Below are 21,989 nucleotides of genomic sequence, written 5' to 3'. Positions count from 1 at the left end.
GGGCAGGGGGATGAGATGGAGAGGGAGGAAGAGGAGGAGGAGGAGAAGGGAAAATGTAGCATTTCACCGTTTCATATTCAAAGCAGCCAAACCCCAAGGGAGTAAAGCGGAAACAATGCTTGAATACAAATACGCAACGTTCGGCCCAGGATGACGATGCTCCTTCCGCTGGTCCAGAATCACAATCCCTGAGTGCTTGTTCCCATCGCATCACAGACAGGGAGGATGGGAGGGAGGGAGAGAGAGACAAAGACAAAGAAAGAGAGTGAGAGAGGGACAAGGAGACAGAGGGAGATTGAGAGAGAGAAAGAGAAAGAGAGAGAGGAGGAAGAAAGGCGTCTGAAAAGAAAAGGAAGTAAGAGTATGAGAGGTTGCCAGAGACACAAAGAGAGAAGCTGAGATGGGGGAAACGAGAGAGAGATATAAAGTGAGTGAGAGAAAGACAGAGAAAGAGAAAAAGAGAGATATAAAGCCCCAGAGAGAGAGCAAGAGAGAGAGATAAAGCTATAAAGTGAGAGAGAGAAAGGCAGAGAGAGAGAGAGAGAGAGAGAGAGAGAGAGAGAGAGAGAGAGAGAGAGAGAGAGAGAGAGAGAGAGAGGAAAACAGAGAGCGAGCGAGAGAGAGATATAAAGTGAGTGAGAGAGAAAAACAAAGAGGGAGCGAGGGAGAGAAAGAGTGATTGCGTTGTTGTTGTTATCTGGAAAAAGGGATCTGCCAGTCAGTCACTGCCATCTCAGGGTCCCAGCTGCCAGAGTGGCTCCGTCTCTCCAGCTAAATTAAAACAAGCGCCCCCGACCATTCGGAGGACGACAGCAGGGGAGGAAACGTCCTCCGATGAGATGGAGCGAAAGAGGAGAGAGCGAGAGACGAGGGAGACGGAGGGGCGAGACCAGCTTTAGTGGCCTCGTCCATCAGGCACTGCTCCTGCAAGGCAGAGTCTCTCCCAGAGCACACCAGGGCACGTGTCTCTGCTGGGGCTCATCTCTCTCTGACACTGCCCCCTGGCACACACATTTACATCCCGACTGGCCGGACGGTGATTAATGGTGGCCATCACACAGAATATCAGATCAGACGCCAGGGTGTTTTTTATTCGGCATGTGTGGAGGGCGGAATCCATGTATTGATCAGAGATCAATTCAAGGAAAGAAGAATGAAGAGGTGTTTTTTTGGTACACTTGGTCTTTATAGACTCACGAGGACAACTCCTTACCGGTGTGCGTGCGTGCCTGTGTCTCTGTTGGTGTGCGTGTGCCTGTGTCTCTGTTGGTGTGTGTGTGCCTGTGTCTCTGTTGGTGTGCGTGTGCCTGTGTCTCTGTTGGTGTGTGTGTGCCTGTGTCTCTGTTGGTGTGTGTGCGTGCCTGTGTCTCTGTTGGTGTGTGCGTGCCTGTGTCTCTGTTGGTGTGCGTGCCTGTGTCTCTGTTGGTGTGTGCGTGCCTGTGTCTCTGTTGGTGTGTGCGTGCCTGTGTCTCTGTTGGTGTGTGCGTGCCTGTGTCTCTGTTGGTGTGTGTGCGTGCCTGTGTCTCTGTTGGTGTGTGCGTGCCTGTGTCTCTGTTGGTGTGTGCGTGCCTGTGTCTTTGTTGGTGTGTGCGTGCCTGTGTCTCTGTTGGTGTGTGCGTGCCTGTGTCTCTGTTGGTGTGCGTGTGCCTGTGTCTCTGTTGGTGTGCGTGTGCCTGTGTCTCTGTTGGTGTGTGCGTGCCTGTGTCTCTGTTGGTGTGCGTGTGCCTGTGTCTCTGTTGGTGTGCGTGTGCCTGTGTCTCTGTTGGTGTGCGTGCCTGTGTCTCTGCGTGTGCGTGTGTGTGGGTGTGCATCAGGGGCAAATCTAGGTTCCCACTTTTGGGGGGGCTAAGCCCCTAGATAAAACCTATTATTTTTCCTGTGACCCAGCAATACCAGGGGGGTCTGGGGGCATGTTCCCCCAGAAGACATGTTTGAAAATATATTTTTAAATAGTGTCCTCTAGTGGGTTTTAGGAAGATAAATTAACTCATTTGATTTAAAATATGAAGATTTTTTTTTAATGTATATCTTTTTTTTAAATAATAATAATTTTTTGGGGGGGCTAATGAAACTTTTGGGGGGGCTCCAAACAGTTTAACCCCAATGCACAGCTGAGGGTGAACAGGCACACACAGAACTGGTGATGAAAGACAGGCCAATGCTTTCCAAACAGGAAGCCCTTAATTAGCTCTGTGTAATTAAGATCGAACCTGTTTCTTTTAAACCTCCCTCACTTAGTGAATCACATATTAAGAGTGCGTGTGTGTGGACGTGGGTGGGTGCGTGTGTGTCAGTGCGAGCACGTGTGTGACTGTGTGTGTGCGTGTGTCTGCGCTCTAGTGTGTATGTGTGTGAAGGTGTGTCCTACACCGCCCTACACACACACACACACACACACACACACTCAGTATGCGCTGGACAGCCCTGCAGAGCAGGCAGACCCCAGCCAGGGCTGGGCCAGAAGGAGGAGGCGGGGTTAATGACCCTCACTATCAATTTAGCCTCCTTCCTCCTCCTCCCCACCTCTCATGTTTAATGGAGGAAGTTCACCCGCAGTCTCACTCACTGCTCACCTAACAGAGGAGAGAGGGAGAGAGGAGAAAGAAGGAGAGAGGAGGGTTGAAGGACAGAGAAGGGTGTGTGTGTGTTTTATGCTTGTGTGTGTGTGTGTGTGTGAGAGAGAGAGAGAGAGAGAGAGAGAGAGAGAGAGAGAGAGAAGAGAAGAGAAAGAGAGAGAAAATAAAAAGTGAGACAGAAAAGGAGAGACGTGTCATTCACTCAGCAAGCATACAGGAGGTGAGAGCCAAGCTGGGAGGCATCACCAACCGAGACAAATGAGGAAACTATTAGCCCCGCCCCCTGACCCAGACATAACCTACAATGGCAGCACAGTTAAACACCCAGACGTCACCTAACAATCCTCCACTGACTATGACCCAACGATCCCAGCACAGCTCAAACTCACAATTTCACGCAAAGGAATCTTTAATCTCCTCCATAACGTCACATGACACATTCCCTTGACCTGACCCAACCGTCTCTTCATGGTTTAACATTGAGACAACATCCAGCATTTTTCTGCACGGTCAAGCATTCAGACATCGCGTAACGATCACCTCATGGTTCACCAGCCGGGGCAGATTTATGTGCAAGCGGCGATTGCTCATCCTAATGTATTCCATCGTAAAGGTTGGTGCGGGCTGGCGAGAGAGTGAGAGGAATAGTAATGACAGCTAGGACGGCCAGACAGGCCAGACCTTCTAGAACCACATTAACTTCTAATAATGAGTTAGTGGAAGATGCAATTATTACAGCTAACACACACAGAAGGGACTGGGAGTTTGGAACTAAGTTTGGATGTGTTAAGAACTCTTTCAATTACTTTTTTGTCACCTCATTTTATATAAATATATATATATATATATATATATATATATATATATATATATATATATATGCGTGTGTGTGTATGTGTGTACATAGTCATCTCCAGAATTATTGGGACCCCTGGTAAAGATGAGTACAATTTTTTTTTTTTTGTGCTTTTGGTAATTAAGCTTACTGTCATACAGAATTTTTTATTTTTACAATCTAATATTTTATTAAAATAGTAATACATTAATTAAATAAAGACAATTTATTCAAAACATTTAATCATAAAATCATCAATAAATTGTTTTTTTTGTTAAATACAATGCTTCCATTATTGACACCCCTGCATTTAATACTTTGCACATCCCCTCTTTGCCAATGAAACATCCCTGAGTCTTCCTCTGTAACATATAATAAGTAAGAGAATACAGAACAAGGAATCTGAGAGCATTCCTCCGAGGTGCTCTCTTGTGCACTCTCCTCTTCAGCTCAGCCCACAGGTGGGGTTTAGGTCAGGGGACTGAAATGGCCATGGCAGACGCTAGATGTCTTGTAGCATTTGATCATTGCTGCTATTTCATGGAGTTCATGATGTCACATGAACAAGGTTCCCCGGGGCCCATGGAGGAAAACTAGCCACACAACATCACAGAACGTCCCCCACTCTCTTTCTCAGTCATTGTAACTCTCCTGGTGTGGGTGTGTGGAGCAGCAGCACCACAGTAGCCTCCTCCTCTGTCTCCTTCCAGGTTCCTGTCCAACACTTCCTTCACCGGAGCCACGGGGCTGGTGCAGGTGGAGTCCGCCCGGTCCCGGGTCCTCTCCTCCCAGCTCTTCCACGTGTGGAGCCTGAAGAGGGGGGCTCTGGGACAGCCCTCCTGGGTGACCGTGGGCCAGTGGACGCGGGGCCGGCTGGAGCTGGAGGAGGGAGTCCTAGGGCTGGGGCCGGGGCTGGGGCCAGGGGTGACCCCAGGCCAGGGCCAGGGTACCGGGGTGCGGGGAGGGGACGGCCAGGGGGACAGCAGCCCTGGGGGGCGCTGGAGGCCAGGCCTGACCGTGGAGGGTCACCGTCTGCGGGTGGTCACCTTGGTGGAACACCCATTTGTGTTCACGAGGGAGGTGGATGAGGACGGTCTCTGCCCTGCCGGACAGCTGTGTCTGGACCCCAGGACCAACCGGTCTGACCTGCTGCAAACCCTGTTTCACCAGCTCCGCAACCCCAACAGCACCTCAGCCGACCTGGGGGAGGGCGTGGGTGAGCAGACAGACATAATCCTCATTCTTCTCATTACTAAACTCAATAGCATAGTACACTCAATACTCATGTCATATAATTTACTGATATTATATACTGATTATACGTACTTAGACGAATAAGACATACTTAAACTGATAATACATACTTACACTAAAAATTCTATACTTTTTTGTGTGTGTGTGTTTTTTTTGCCGTCGCCGTATTATACATCCAGTCATATACACACTCTTAAACAGTCATCCTTACACCTTCGCACAAGACACATGCTGTTTCTAGCTCTGGCGAGAAGTCCTCTTACAACAGCTTAGAAAACAAAATCGGACGAGTAGGGTCATTCTCCATCAGTGGATTCTAACATGGTCAAAGCGACGTCTCTGACGGCCGCACGAACGTTCACACGAGTGCTCCACTCACGCAGAGCTTCCGGATGACCTGCGCAAGTGTTGCTACGGTTACTGCATCGACCTGCTGGAGAAGCTGGCGGAGGACATGGGCTTCACCTTTGACCTGTACATCGTGGGGGACGGGAAGTATGGGGCGCGTCTCGGCGGGGGGAACTGGACGGGGCTGGTCGGAGACCTGCTGGCCGGGACAGCAGACATGGCCGTCACCTCCTTCAGCATCAACTCCGCCCGGAGCCGGGTGATCGACTTCACCTCGCCCTTCTTCTCCACCAGCCTGGGGATACTGGTGAGAGGGGGGTGGGGGGGGATGGGCTGTGTGTGGAAGGTTTGGGGGTCGGCGTGTGTGTTTTGGGGGTGAGAATGTCTTTGGTGGGGTGTGGATGAATGAGGGGTATTTGTGGGTGAATGTGTGTGTGTGTGCGGGTGTGTATGGAGTGTGCGTGTGAGTATATTTGGGGGGTAAGCTCCTTCTCGTTTTTGTAGAATATGTGTGCGAGTGTGTGTTTGTGTGAACCTAGTTTCCCTTAAAATGGTTTGAAGCTGTGACGTTTACATTTCCCATCTCAATATGACCTCATCGCCCTTTAACAGAACGTCCTTTTCTCCGACTCCAGTTCTGAGGCTGCCCACCCATCTGCCTGATTAGTATTCTGACTGATGTGTCAAAGATCCTTCATAAACTCCCCACCAACACCAACTGGCCTCCAAGAGCTGCCAGGCGTGTGTGTGTACGTGTGTGTGTGTGTGTGTGTGTGTGTGTGTGTGTGCTTGTGTGTGAAACATTTGCTGTGTCCTGTTTGTGCGTGTGTGTGAGAGGAAATGTTGGTGTTAAAAAAGTGTTTGTATTTGTGTGTGTGTGCTTGTGTGTGAAACCTTTGTTGTGTCCTGTTTGTGAGCGTGTGTGTGTGAGAGGAAATGTTGGTGTCAAAAAAGTGTTTGTATTTGTGTGTGAGTGCTTGTGTATGAAACCTTTGTTGTGTTCTGTGTGTGTGTGAGAGGAAATGTTGGTGTCAAAAGTGTGTTTGTATTTGTGTGTGTGTGTTTGTGTGTGAAACCTTTTTTGTGTTCTGTGTGTGTGCGTGTGAGAAAATGGGTGCGAAAAGGATGATTGTGTGTGCGTGAGGTTGTCTGTGTGTAAAAAGCGTGTCCCCCCGTGTGTGTGTACGCCTTGCTCTAACCCCCTCCCTCTCCACCCCCTCCCTCTCCACCCCCTCCCTCTCCACCCCCTCCTTCGCCACCCCCTCCCTCTCCACCCCCTCCCTCTCCACCCCCTCCCTCTCCACCCCCTCCGTCTCCACCCCCTCCCTGTCCACCCCCTCCCTGTCCACCCCCTCCCTGTCCACCCCCTCCCTCTCCGCCCCCTCCCTCTCCACCCCCTCCCTCTCCACCCCCTCCCTCTCCACCCCCTCGGTCTCCACCCCCTCCCTCTCCACCCCCTCCCTCTCCACCCCCGCCCTCTCCACCCCCTCCTTCGCCACCCCCTCCCTCTCCACCCCCTCGGTCTCCACCCCCTCCCTCTCCACCCCCTCCCTCTCCACCCCCTCCCTGTCCACACCCTCCCTCTCCACCCCCTCCCTCTCCACCCCCTCCCTCTCCACCCCCACCCCCAGGTGCGCAGCAGGGACACGGCAGCCCCCATAGGGGCCTTCATGTGGCCCCTGCACTGGTCCATGTGGGTGGGCATCTTCGTCACGCTCCACCTCACCGCCCTCTTCCTCACGCTGTACGAGTGGAACAGCCCCTTTGGCATGACGCCGCACGGACGCAACAGGCTGAGGGTGTTCTCCTACTCCTCGGCCCTCAATCTCTGCTACGCCATCCTCTTTGGACGCACCGTGGCCACCAAGGTGCACAGCCGGTCTACAGGAGAGAGGGGGGGGGGAGCAACGGAGGGAGGGCGGTAGAAAAGGTGAAGGAGAGGGGAGAGTGTGAGATAGGGCGAGAGACAGAAAGAGGAAAGGGGATGGAAGGAAGGAAGGAAGGAAGGAAGGAAGGAAGGAAGGAAGGAAGGAAGGAAGGAAGGAAGGAAGGAAGGAAGGAAGGAAGGGGAGTGCTGAGACAAAGAGGTAGAGGAGAAGGGGGCAAGAGGGAAGAAGAAGAATAATAAGAGGAAGACAAGAGGTAAACTGGGGGAAAGAAAGAAAGAGAGGAAGGAGAGAAAGAAAGAGTAACATGATAAGAAATACGCGGGTGTTGCCGCTCTGTAAACAAACCAGCTCCTGTACACAAACAATACAAAGTAATCAGCAGAACTGAAGCCAGACCAAATACATGCATTAGATTCTTGGGAAGCAATTTGATATCCGTTATTCGATTCATCTCTTACTGCACCACTGCAGGATAACTTTAATCACACCTTAAATGAATTTCAATATGAAATTGTTTGGTGTTTTTGCTATTGTTATGTTACCAAACCAAAGCTAAATCAGAGCGTGCGTGTATTCATGTGTGTTTCTGTGTGTGTGTGTGTGAGTGTGAGTGTGTGCTTTCATGTATACATGCATATATGCGCGCGTGTGTGTGTGTAGACTCCTAAGTGCTGGACCGGGCGGTTCCTGATGAACCTGTGGGCCATCTTCTGCCTGCTGGTCCTGTCCAGCTACACAGCTAACCTGGCCGCCGTCATGGTGGGCGAGAAGACCTTCGAGGAGGTGTCTGGAATACACGACGACAAGGTTACACCACACATGCACACAACCACACACGCGCGCACGCACGCACGCAGGTGCACGTACACTCTTTTCACACTCCGTCAATTCTTTTAGTATTCCGTTTCTTATCCGTGTCCATGCACACGCTCACACGCGCGCGCAAGGTCAGGCGTGTAAGTGAAGAGAGGGATTATCGATGCAGGATTATCCCCTGGTATTTTTCGAACCGCTGAGGGAGTTTATAGATGGTGAATTTAAGATGAGACTGATGATGTTACCTCCTCCCTCTCATGGCCCATTCCTTTCTCTCCCCCTCTCACCCCCCCCCCCCCCCAGCTCCACCACCCCTCCCTGGGGTTCAGGTTTGGCACGGTGAGAGAGAGCAGTGCGGAGGACTACATGAAGAAGAGCTTTCCGGAAATGTACGACTACATGAGGCGCTTCAACCAGCCCACCACACCTGACGGAGTATCCATGCTGAAGTAAGGAACACACACAACCATACAACAAGCCCAGCACACCTGACAGAAGGTCCATGCTGACACACACACGCACACACACAATGATATAACAAGGCCAGCAGTGTCCGTGCTGACACATACACATTTACAAACTCACAGGCACAAGCACAAACATAGGCACACCTTGCAAACAGAGATGAAGGGTGGAACACAGTGTTTGGTTGGATGAAACACACAGAGGGCAAGAGAGATAGATGGAGAGATAGAGAGAGAAAGAGAGAGAGACATAGACAGATAAAAAAGAAAAGGGAACTCTGATGTCTGTAGAGAGGGACAGAAGGGGACTTCAGGGCAGAGTAAAAGCACTGACCCACACACAGCTCTGACAGAGAACAGGAGCCCACTTCAGGAGAGAGAGAACACAGCTCTCTCTCACACACACACACACACACACACACACACATTCATGCCAGAAAGAACACACTGGGAGATCGGCACCCACTGAGAGAACCCCCCCCCCCCCCTCAGAGGAGCTCTCTTCTGCTCCCCCTCGCAGACAGGGAGAGAGGGAGGAATTCTGAAGAGGGGGGAAGAGATAGACAGACAGAGAAAGAGGGGGGAGAGAGAAAAGGAAAGAGAGATTAAGAGGGGTAGATATAGAGAAAGACGGAGAGAGAAAGAAAGATAGAGAGAAGGTGTGAGAGAGATAAAGATCATTTGGGATGCTGAGAGATAGAGAGAGAAAGAGAGATAGAGTACAAAAGAAGTTGCTAATGGTTTTTCCTGAAACCAAAGACTTTTTAAAGTCATCTCTGTTTGTGGTAAACCTAGCCTACACCCAGTGGAGAATAATAAGGAGTTTCAGGTAATTTGATCAGCCAGCCTGATGTGATATCCGCCTGGTTTTCCAGTCAGTAAGTGCTTGGTGTGTGTGTGTGCATGTGTGTTTGTGTATATGCACCATATGTGTGTGCGCCTTTGTGAGTGTGTGGACACGTCTGTGGGTGTATTAGTGTGTGTGTGTGTATTCCAGTGTGTATGCACACACTGCAGGTGGAGGCGTGTTCCCTACTTAGGGCCACTCCATAACTAGGCTCAGTCAGGGTCAGTAAGGGGTCAGTCGCTCATGCTGGTGTGCACGAGTGTGTGTGTGTGTGTGTATAGTCTCTTATCAAGCAGGCGCAGGTGTGTGTGTTTGTTTACACCGTTGAGTGTATAACAGGAGGTTAATCGCATCTTTAAATGTCAGAGGAGTTGAGACGGGCTGCTGTATTAAACATGAGATGAGGCTGGATGCTCGGAAACTGGTTACATTGTACTGATCTGGGGGTATCCGGCCCTGTCTGAAGGATTGTGCTGACTGATTGTGTCTCCATGAATCGCCGATGTCGTCTGTGTAGTCTAACTCCTATGGTGTGTGCGTGTCTGTCTGTGTGTGTGTGTGTGCGTGTGGTGTTTTCTTGTGTGCGTGTCTGTCTGTGTGTGTGTGTGTGCGTGTGGTGTTTTCTTGTGTGCGTGTCTGTCTGTGTGTGTGTGTGTGCGTGTGGTGTTTTCTTGTGTGTGTGTGTGTGTGGGGGGGGGGGTTTCTGTGTGTGTGTCTTTGTATTGAAGGACAGATCCTCCAACCCTGGATGCCTTCATCATGGATAAAGCCCTGCTGGACTTTGAGGTGTCCATCGACGCGGACTGCAAACTACTCACTGTGGGGAAACCATTTGCTATAGAAGGTGAGCAGCACACACACACACACACACACACACACAGACACACAGACACACAACCCACACAGACACAAATACACACACACATGCAAAGACACATTTACGTAAAAGCCCATACATAGACTCATACCCACACAGACTAAATGACACAGTAGAGTAACAGCTGGGCTGAGGGATGACTGAAGGGTTGGAAGATTGTAGGTCTGTAGGGTTGTGGGACAGTGGGGTTGGGTTCAAGGCCTAAGGTGTCGTAGGGTTGTAGTGTGGTCGCACTACAGGGTTGTAAAGTTGTAGGGCTACAGGGTGGTAGAGTTTGATGGTTTTAAATCAGGCTTGTAAAAAAGATGAAGCTAGTTAGATAGATAGTCAATGCTCTACTGCTGGTCATGCTGGGGGCTATCTGAATAATATATTTCATTTCTGTAATTCATTTCTGTAATTTTAGAATATGCAGTCAGTTACTATGTCTCTCTCTCTCTCACACACCCCATAATGATACACCGAGGAGCTCATCGTCTCAAAGTGTGTGCATGAAGACAACCCTGCAGGAAACACCGCAGCCTGTCAATCACAGACCTGGCGCTCCCCTTCAAACACCGAGGAGAGTTGACCAGCCCCAACGCAAACTTCCTCTCTTTCAAACCCCGTTGTCTTCATCTCACAGGGCGGCAGAGACGCTATGCGGGCTCTGTGGCTCACATGTGAGATACAATCGCTGGGCGGATGGCGGAGATAACAAGCGCACCTCGTTGGTATGCACGCTGGGTAGCGGAGCGTGTAGACAGCCTCACAGCTGATGTATTGACTGTTGACCTGCCATGGCTATCACTTCACACAGAAGCTTGTTGAATGGAAGGATTTTTTTCTAGTAGAATAGAATGAAATAGATGAGACTAGAATGTGAAGTGTTGTGAAATGGAATGGAACAGCAAAGAATAGAATAGAATAGAAAATAAGAGAATGGAACGGAACACAATCCAACTCAGAAGAATAGAATGGGTCTTTCATCCGAGACAGAGAGGACTGTACTCTCAAAGACAGAGCGATGTGGGCCTCAAAGAAAGACAGATGTAGGAGCTTGAGGGTGGTGGAAGGCAGAAGAGGAGGAAGAGGAGGGTGAAGCGAGAAGAAGCGAGGAGATAGAGGGCTTTCATTTGCCCTCTGCCAGTTAGTGTCCTTCTGCACAGGAAGTGATAAAGGACCTCGGCGGTGGAGTCACCTAATCAAGACAAACCTTCACCCCGTCCCCGGAGAGAGGGAGCGATGGAGGGGGGGGCGAGGGCAGGAGGGGAGAGACGGAAGGAAAGTTATTCGGTGAGACAAAGAGGCACGAGGGATGTCTGAGGAGCGGGGGAAGCAGGTGGGAGGGAAAGCGAGGGAAAGGAGAGCACAGTCCAGGCACTGCAGGAAGAGGAAGCCTTCTGTCTCTCTTGGACGTCTGGAACTGAGAGAGACATAAGAAGAGGAGTTTGCTTCTATTTCCGGGCCACAGACATGTTTATGACAGCTCGGACACACCCCATTACAGTTTTGCCAATTGCTCAGACACAAAAATGTCAAATAGCACACAGTTAGTGCAACCTGACACTCAATGAGCCAAACAGCTTCCCAGATCTGCACAACTATAAGCACATTCTCAGCCTCACACTATTTACAAATCACTAAATTAGCTTTTTTTACATTAGACACAGAAATATAATTCGATGCCTTTTCAAGACACTGCCTTGTAAAATGCCTCACCTGAACGAATGGATCAAATACGGGCGTCAGGTGTACAAGCCTAAAGTGCCTACAGTTTTTTCCGATTGCTTAAGCACAATTTTGAAAACAGGGCTCACTTTGTCAAAACACAACACACGATTCACACAACAAGACACACAAGTAGCAGAAAACCTCAGATATTTTGCAAAATGAAACACTTCATTCAAAACTATACAGTCATTTATAAAAACCCATTTCTGTCACCGTATGCCACACACATGGTTCATAAAATGTGACTTTGTTTGAACCAGTTACACACCGTAGTGCAAAATGTAAAACACTTTTACACTAACTATTCTTTTCTAATGATATAACCTGCTTGATTTTGTCAGAGATATTGTTCCAGTAGAGTACGTACAAGTACATGAATATGTTGACACACAAGACCAGTACTGCACACTGATGAAAATATGTACTGTACTCTCCACATTGTCTACGTAAAGGTTGCATTTTGTTCATAAAATCTGAACATATTTCAAATTGAATCAAATCAAATGTATTTGTATAGCCCTTTTTACATGCCGGCATGTCACAGAGGGCTTCACATACGCCCATAGAACTGCCCCTCAACAACCTAAACCCTCAAGGAAGACAAGGAAAAACTCCCAGAAAAACTCCCAACAGGAGAAGAAATGGAAGAAACCTTGGGAGGGAGCAATTCAGAGAGGGATCCCCTCCTCCAGAGACGGTTGGCAAGAGAGAGGAGCAGAACACAAGCTAAACATAGTCATACAGTGTCAATGGGTTTTGAAACACCAACATCCATTGTTCAACTTGAATACCGTATAGTATTCAATTACGTAAGAGCGTCCGCTAAATGACTAAATGTAGTAGGCTACATACTGTAAACACAGCAAATACATTTGTGGAGACAAATGAAAGTATTCAGCAAATGAAATACAGTACATTGTTTCAATCATGGACTGCAGTGAATGAGTTTTTAAAAAGTACTGATGTAATGCATATGTAGTAGGCTACATTTGACTGTACTGGAGACAGTAGAGTGAAGAGGAAGAGGGAGGATGAGAGGGGGAGCTGTGGAATAACTTGGGATTTCCTGTGTGCTTACATTATTCCCTAATCAATAGAACTAGTCATTGGATACTAGATAGTATGTTCTCATGTGAGCTTGCTATTACGTAATATGTAAGAGTAGATTGTGTCTGTGTCAGACTGTTGTAACGTCATTACTGCCTGACTGTCACGTTTACACGTTTATCTATGTTTACATTCTTGTGCCCTATAAAAGATGGTACTCCGGCTTTCAGAGCTGAGAAAGACATGATTGAGACCTAAGCTTGTATGTCAAAGGTCTGGTTTTCTCTCCCAATCTGCAGATTGATAGTACTTACTGTATTAAAAGCCAGAACATTGGTTGACCATGTTGTGAACCATGAGGCAACATTGAGAACAGAGAGTTCAGCCCAACCTCAACAAATATACTGTTGCAACAGTAAGACAAGTATCAGTAACAACCATTTGGACATTTCAACAAGACCACAGATGAAAATTAATATCTACTGTCTACAGTACAGTACATTCAAATGTAGCCTACTATATGCACTACATCAGTACTTTTTATTGTACTTATTCACTGCAGTCCATGATTGAATAATGTACTGTATTTGATTTGCTGTATGCTTTCTTTTGCCTCCACAAATGCATTTGCTGTGCTTACAGTATGTAGCCTACAACAGTATTTGATTTGAAATATGTTCTGATCTTCTGCACAAAATGCAACCTTTACGTAGACAATGTGGAGAGTACAGTACATATTTTCATCAGTGTGCAGTACTGGTCTTGTGTGTTGTATTTGGTCAACATATTTGTGTACTCTACGTACTCTACTGTAACAATATCTCTGACAAAATCAAGCATGTTATATATCATATATAATTCAAAAAGAATAGTTTGTGTCAAAGTTTTTTTAATTGTGTGTAACTGGTTTAAACAAAGTCACATTTTATGAACCATGTGTGTGGCATTCGGTGACAGAAATGGGTTTTTATACATGATTGTATAGTTTTGAGCGAAGTGTTTCATTTAGCAAAAGATGGGAGGTGTTCTGCTACTTGTGTGTCTAGTTGTGTGAATCGTGTGTTGTGTTTTGACAAAGGGAGCCCTGTTTTCAAAATTGTGCTTACAGTAAGCAATCGGAAAAAATAGTAAGCAATCGGAGAAAACAGTAAGCAATTGAATTTTTTTTAAATATTACCACTGAGCTGTATGTGTTTGTGTGTGATGTTTTATATGTATGTTTTTTATGTGCGCGTGTGCTTGTGTTTGTGTGTGTGCGTATGTGTGGGGCGTGTCGGTGTGTGTGTGTTTTCCATCCCTGCCCAGCCAGGCAGAACAGAGTGTGTCTCGGAATGAGGCAGGCGGACAAAGCTGTGTTGATGCCAGGGCGGGATTGTTGTTGGCAGGGTAGTTGCTGCTTGGCAAGAGTGATAGGTCTGTGTGTACGTGTGTCCGTGTGCGTGTGTGTGTGTGTGCGTGTGTGCGTGTGTGTGTGTGTTTAGGTATGTGTTTGTTCTGGATGATAAAAGAGAGATCGAGAGTTTGAGTTGGGAGAGAGCGGAAAAACAGACCGGTTGTTTATGGATTTGGGGTGTGCGTATAAATTGGTGGCCATCAGTCGGAGAGGAAAAGAGCAAAAGAAATGACCCTGCTGCTCCTTAGTCTCTCACTGTCTGACTTGTCTACATTAGACGGGAGCTGACAGACGAATACTGTCTGTCCCTGCTCATCAGAGGAGAGTGAGCGAGAACGAGGGAGACAGAGAGAGGGAGAGAGATGTGAGAGAGAGAGAGAGAGAGAGAGAGAGAGAGAGAGAGAGAGAGAGAGAGAGAGGGAGAGAGAGAGAGAGAGAGAGAGACAGAGAGAGAGGAGAGATCAGGGCCGATCCTTCCTATAGGCGACATAGGCAGCCGACTAGGGCGGCATGAAGAGGGGGGGGGCATTTTCCGAAGTGCATCCATTACTTAACCCTCCCCTATTGCCGGCAAACGGGGCCCACCGCACCACGTCATAAGTCCATGTTGCAGTGGGGGGCGGCACCCCGGGGGGGGGGGTTGCTGGTGATAAATCATGCCTGGGCGCCAAATGTGCTAGGACCGGTACTGGGAGAGATAGATGGATAGATAGATAGAGAGAAAAGAGAAAGAGAAGGAAGAGAGAGAGATACATTGTATTGTACAGTGATCTACTGTCAGAAACAGTGTGCCAGTGTGATCTGGCCCTCAGCTGGGTCCTCTGACATCAGCACCTAGCCAGGGGAGAGCCCAGAGGACAGGAAGTGACCACAACAGCCACAGGAAGTCAGCTACGCAAAGTCACACTGTTTATTTTACCTGCTTACAAACATTTTTTTTTATTTTACCTCTTTTTATCCAAACTTTAAACACAAATCCCAAACTCCACACACAAAATGCAAAGTGCCTCGCATCTCTTGCAAAATAAAGCACTGCATTCAAATGATCACAAACACGTCGCAAACTTTATTCTCATGTTGCAAACACTTTTGCCATTATATGACATATTTGAATATATTATGTACACACAGTTATTCTAAATCTAAAGCTCTTCTTTCATGAGCTCCTTCGTACATGTATGCACAAGATTGAAAGTAAATGGCAGAGCTGATGAAAAATTCAGGGTAAACACAAAAACAATTTTGTGTTTTGAAACCAAACTCATTTTTTTACTATAAGCATTTGTGGTTGTGAATACAGTATTACACAGTACAAAAGAAAGAGTGTAGTAGTACAGAAACGAAACCTAATTTTGAAAAAGGTGATTACAGAATGGTGTGTGTGTGTGCCATGAATTGTAGCATACAGCAATATATACTATTTTCTACAATATTGTCGGAATGTTTTCTTACAGTCACTGTGCTGTTGCACGGTATGATACAGTAATCCACCAGACTGTGACCAATCATGCAGTGCACTGCAGTCAATGGATGCATGGATGCTAAAATATATGTTTGTGTGTAGTATACTGTGTTTTGTGCTGAAACAGCTATTATGTGTACATTAGAACATATGTAACATAGTCTATATTACAGTATATCGTATATACATGTTATTCTTTTCTACAGTAGAGGTTCAAATTATACCCACCACTAAATAATGGTGTTGAGTAAAGCAATAAGTGTTTGCACATGTGATGAGTTAGTGTGAGGCACTGATGAGTTAGTGTGAGGCACTGATGAGTTAGTGTGAGGCACTGATGAGTTAGTGTGAGGCACTGATGAGTTAGTGTGAGGCACTGATGAGTTAGTGTGAGGCACTGATGAGTTAGTGTGAGGCACTGATGAGTTAGTGTGAGGCACTGATGAGTTAGTGTGCCATTTTGTTTGTTTGTGTTTGAAAAAAGAAATCAAGATGCTTCCTATTAGAATGTTGTGTCTAATGTGGAGAATTGTGTTTTGCAAAAAGTGTTTTATGAAATTGAAAACTGAGTCAAGTGTATGGTTTTGCAGATTTGATGTGTGGTTCTGGTGTTTGAGTGTCAGGTTTCAGAAATTGTGTGAAAAGTAAGGAATTTGTGTGTAAGCATTTGAAAAAAAAACTGTGCACACATGCCTTTGTGTGTGCCTGTGCATTTCCATGTGTGTGTTTCTGTGTTTGTTTACATTTCTCTGTGTACGTTTACGTGTTTGTGTTGACGTGCAATGTGTGTTTATGTGTGTGTGTATGTGTATGTTTACATGTGTGTGTTTACATATGTATGCGTGTGTTTGCCTGTGTGTGTTTACGTGTGTGTGTTCCTGCAGGCTATGGGATCGGAACAGCCCAGGGCTCCCCCCTCACCAGGAATATATCAGAGTTTGTGAGTCGCTACAAGTCAGACGGCTTCATGGACATGCTACATGACAAGTGGTACAAGGTGGTGCCCTGTGGAAAACGTGTGTTTGCCGTCACCGAGGTGAGTGACTGTGTGTGTGTGTGTTGCCGGAAGGTGTGTGTGTGTGGAGAAAAAAAGGTGCATGTGTGCGCGTTTAGGAGACGATGTGTGTATCTGGTAGAAGGTGTGTGTGTATTTAGGTGTGTGTGTGTGTGTGTGGTAGTGAAAGCAGGCCTGTATCTAAGCCTCCCATTGGGACATAGAGGAACAGTCAGGTCTTGCTGCCAGCTATGCACATCCCAATATGCAGCCTATGGCTACAGGCGTAGACTGTTTGTGATTGTTTGTGTGTGCATGTGTGTTTGTGTGTGTGTGTGTTTGTGTGTGTGTGTGTGTGTGTGTGCGTGTGTGTGCGTGCGCGTGCGCAGGAGTGTTTATATTTCACTTTACTTTCTTCTTCCCTTGCAGCAAACTTGCGTCAGTGTTTTGAGTGTAACATGAGAGCATGTTAGGAGAGATTCTCATTCTCGTTTTTTTAGGGTGTCTGTGCTTGTCTCGAGTATTTCTATATCTGTCGGCGTTACTGTTTCACCCCACCACGGTTTGGAAAGAAAAGAGATGCTTCTGTTCCCATTCCCCAGGAGTCCTTCCCACACAGCTTGCTAAGGGAATCAAAACTGTCAAAATGAACTTGAAATGCAAACAGAGGGCACCTTGCCAGCTTGAACCCAGATGTCAGACAACATCTGCCACAGACAGCTAGGTTTCCTGCGTTCAAAGGGGAACCTCTCCCAGATTCTGGGTGAGCACGGTAGAACTTCCACACGGTGCCATGGGGAAGAGGGAGGGCTCCTGCAGCGAGAGGAAAAGAGGTCACAGTTTTCCCCTGGTGAACATGTCGAATCAGCAGGAGTGCGATTGCCGCGAGGGCCAGTGGAGATGTGGGGCTGTGAGGGGTGGGGATGGAAGGAGCAGGGCCCCCCTGTCTCTCTCCTGGCACTTCAAAGGCTGATGGGCCCAGATAGGAAGGGGCTGCCGTCACGAAACGGGAGACAAATAAGTCTTGGTTTAATCGTTTCTCCCTCTGCCCACTCTGGTTCCTCTTGATGTGGTTCTCCTCCCCCACTCTGTTTCTCTTTATCGTTCTCCCTCCCCTCATCCCACTCGCTTTCTCTGGCTTTGTCTCTCTCTCTCTTCCTCTCTCTCTTTCTCTCTCGTTCCCTTTTTCCACCTGTCTCTCTTCCTCGCCTCCACCACCCAGACTCTACAGATGGGGATCCAGCATTTCTCGGGCCTGTTTGTGTTGCTGTGTGTGGGTGTGGGCGGGGCCTTGCTCACCTTGGCAGGCGAACACACCTTCTATCACCTGGTTCTACCCCGACTCCGACGCACACACACTCTACAGTACTGGTTACACACCAGCCAGGTGAGGTAACACACACACACTAATCTAACCACACCTAAACACGAACACCAAGTGGGGCATCAGCATAATGAAAAGTTGCTCATCCGTTCAGACATGGTCTAGTGGCGTCCTCTGCTGTTCACTTTGCGTCATTACAGGACTGACTGACAGCAGCATCAAACGTATACTAGATGTTCCAATAGCAACTGTATTTAGTATGGTTTTTAGCACTCAGCACAGTAGTTTATTGTCAGTATAGTAGTATGGTTATCAGTTAGAACAGTGATTAGTAAAGTTAGTGATCAGTGTTGTAGTATGTATGTATAGTATAGTAGTATAGTTATCAGTTAGAACAGTGATTAGTAAAGTTAGTGATCAGTGTTGTAGTATGTAAGTATAGTATAGTAGTATAGTTATCAGTTAGAACAGTGATTAGTAAAGTTAGTGATCAGTGTTGTAGTATGTATGTATAGTATAGTAGTATAGTTATCAGTTAGAACAGTGATTAGTAAAGTTAGTGATCAGTGTTGTAGTATGTATGTATAGTATAGTAGTATAGTTATCAGTTAGAACAGTGATTAGTAAAGTTAGTGATCAGTGTTGTAGTATGTATGTATAGTATAGTAGTATGGTTATCAGTTAGAACAGTGATTAGTAAAGTTAGTGATCAGTGTTGTAGTATGTATGTATAGTATAGTAGTATAGTTATCAGTTAGAACAGTGATTAGTAAAGTTAGTGATCAGTGTTGTAGTATGTATGTATAGTATAGTAGTATGGTTATCAGTTAGAACAGTGATTAGTAAAGTTAGTGATCAGTGTTGTAGTATGTATGTATAGTATAGTAGTATAGTTATCAGTTAGAACAGTGATTAGTAAAGTTAGTGATCAGTGTTGTAGTATGTATGTATAGTATAGTAGTATAGTTATCAGTTAGAACAGTGATTAGTAAAGTTAGTGATCAGTGTTGTAGTATGTATGTATAGTATAGTAGTATAGTTATCAGTTAGAACAGTGATTAGTAAAGTTAGTGATCAGTGTTGTAGTATGTATGTATAGTATAGTAGTATGGTTATCAGTTAGAACAGTGATTAGTAAAGTTAGTGATCAGTGTTGTAGTATGTATGTATAGTATAGTAGTATAGTTATCAGTTAGAACAGTGATTAGTAAAGTTAGTGATCAGTGTTGTAGTATGTAAGTTTAGTATAGTAGTATAGTTATCAGTTAGAACAGTGATTAGTAAAGTTAGTGATCAGTGTTGTAGTATGTATGTATAGTATAGTAGTATAGTTATCAGTTAGAACAGTGATTAGTAAAGTTAGTGATCAGTGTTGTAGTATGTATGTATAGTATAGTAGTATAGTTATCAGTTAGAACAGTGATTAGTAAAGTTAGTGATCAGTGTTGTAGTATGTATGTATAGTATAGTAGTATGGTTATCAGTTAGAACAGTGATTAGTAAAGTTAGTGATCAGTGTTGTAGTATGTATGTATAGTATAGTAGTATAGTTATCAGTTAGAACAGTGATTAGTAAAGTTAGTGATCAGTGTTGTAGTATGTATGTATAGTATAGTAGTATGGTTATCAGTTAGAACAGTGATTAGTAAAGTTAGTGATCAGTGTTGTAGTATGTATGTATAGTATAGTAGTATAGTTATCAGTTAGAACAGTGATTAGTAAAGTTAGTGATCAGTGTTGTAGTATGTATGTATAGTATAGTAGTATAGTTCACGCTTGTTGTGTTTGTAGTGGTAGGTGTCTCATATGTGGCTCCTTCTGCAGAAGATCCACCGAGCTCTGAACACTACCTATGAGGATGTAGGGAAGGAGCTGAGTGGTATAGACCAGAGGTATCCCCTCACACACACCTCATACACACTTCACACACCTCACACACACCTGAAACAAACCTCACACACCTTGCACACATCTCACACGCACACAGCACACACACCTCACTTACTCACACACACCTCACACACACACCTCACACACCTTGCACACATCTCACACGCAGACAGCACACACACCTCACTTACTCACACACACCTCACACACACACCTCACACACCTTGCACACATCTCACACGCACACAGCACACACACCTCACTTACTCACACACACCTCACACACACACCTCACACACCTTACACACATCTTTTTGTAAGTATTATCAATCTGCAGAAAAAAAAGGAGAAAGTTCAATTGATTAGTCGATAACATAGGTACACAGTACATCTCATTCTCCTCCACACACCTCACACCTGTCACCTAACATACACTTCACACGCTTCTAGAACTATCTCATCTCCTTCTGGGGGAACTGAACTGTAAACTGACCTGAGCTGTTTGTAATTCTCTTTCTCTACTCCCCCCTGCCTTTCCTCCTTCTTTTTCTCTCCTTTCCCCCTCTGCTGTTCACTTGAACTCCCTTTCATCCCCCTCTCCGACCCCATGTCCTCCTTCACATCTCCACCCCTTCACTCCTCTCCATCCTCTCTGATCCCCCCCTCTTTCTACCATACTCTCTCCATCCTCCCCCCCACCCCCCTCTCCAACCAGCCCGTCCCCCTGTCTCTCTGACAGCTGCACCCTCCACAGGAAACAGCAGCCCCCTCCCCCCACCTCCCACCCCACCCCTGCCTGCCCTCCCTCCTTGCGGAGACGCCCACCGCGCCCCCTCCCCCTCCCAGGAAGCTAAGGAAAGCAAGCATGTGCACTTTGACCTGGAGACCCTCCACAGCTACCGTCTCCGCACGCACACAGCCTCCGTACGGGGCCGGCCTGGGATGGTGGGCCGGCCGGGCCTGGGGCTGGGGGGCCTGGGGCTTGGGGGCCTGGGAGGTCTGGCCTCCCCTCGGGTTAGCCTCCAGGCTAACGGCGGACCTTCCTCCGCCCTGCCCTCCCCAGGTTTGGTGCTCTGTGCCGTGGGAAATCGTGCCGCCCAGGCCTGCCTGTGGGAGGGGGAGCTCCAGGAGCTCCAAGGGAGGATCGAGATCTTCCGGACCCAACTGAGAGAAGCCCTGGCCAGGAGGGCGGAGATCCAGACCAGCCTGGAGAGAGAGAAGAGCGCCCAGGGAAGGAGAGAGACCAGTCTGGAGAGAGAGAGGGACAGGGAGAGACCACTACAAACAGGAAACACTCTGGAGAGAGGAAGTGTCAGCCAACCGAAAGCCCTGGAAAGAGACAGGACCAGCCAATTGCAAACCCTGAACAATCAACAAACAGGGAGACTCAACCAATCGGGTGTTTTGATTGGTATTGAGCGAGGGAGAAACAACCAATTAAACACCATCAACAGCTTGGATAGGGGACGAGCCAACCAATCACATACCGTCAATAGATTGACAGGGGAAAAGATAATCCACTCACGTACCTCCACTAGCCTGGAGAGAGGCTGGGTAAACCAATCAGCAGCTGTTAACAGCACAGAGAAAGGGAGAACTGTCCAATCACGTTCCACCACCAGCCTTGACAGACAGAAGGCTAACCTATCACACGCACTGAACAGCCAAGAAAGGGCAGAAGCCAACCAATCCTATGCCAGACAAGAGCTTTCAGATCCTTTATGAGAGAGACTGAGGATTCAAACGGACATGAGTGGGGTCTAGGGTGGATCCTTTAGATGGACATGATAAAATTGCCACATCCATGAACGCTGTAGAATCACAAAATAGCCAATCAGAGGATTGGTGGGAGGGGCCCAGCTAACACTTCTTGTGGGTATGACTTCTCAAGAGTTTATGGGAAGATATCGTTCAGAGAGACTTCCAAAAATATTTGTTGGACACACATGGGACTCAACACTACTGCTGTGACCCTCAAGCCCCTAGTTTCCTGTCGGGGTGTGTGTGACCATAGCCAGCCGCCTGGCTCTGAGGCCTGGATCCCAGTGTAAATGAGAGCATTTCAACTTTGCTGTGGTGTTAACTGGTTGTGTTCGCTCGCCATGGTGTCTGTAGGATATTCCTGTGTGGTGGTTTGTGAGAAGAACCCGCGTGGCTTCAGATATTTACAACCAAATGATTCTATTTGAATTTCACCCCCCCCCCCCCCTCCGCCTGCTCCTCTACTATAAAATGGTATATAGATATTATGGGATTTGAT

The 21,989-nt window shown here is 47.0% G+C and overlaps 1 pseudogene; it reads left to right on the top strand.

Moving 5' to 3' along the window:
• Positions 1–21,989, top strand: part of LOC146299132 (glutamate receptor ionotropic, NMDA 3B-like) — a 49,968-nt pseudogene extending 27,979 nt beyond the window's left edge.

This window comes from Hypomesus nipponensis, chromosome 3, assembly GCF_054491055.1.
Source record: "Hypomesus nipponensis isolate SF chromosome 3, ASM5449105v1, whole genome shotgun sequence".
In the NCBI taxonomy this organism is placed as follows: Eukaryota; Metazoa; Chordata; class Actinopteri; order Osmeriformes; family Osmeridae; genus Hypomesus; species Hypomesus nipponensis.
The sequence above is the reverse complement of the archived record's forward strand: the minus strand, read 5'-3'. Positions and strand labels throughout refer to the sequence as shown.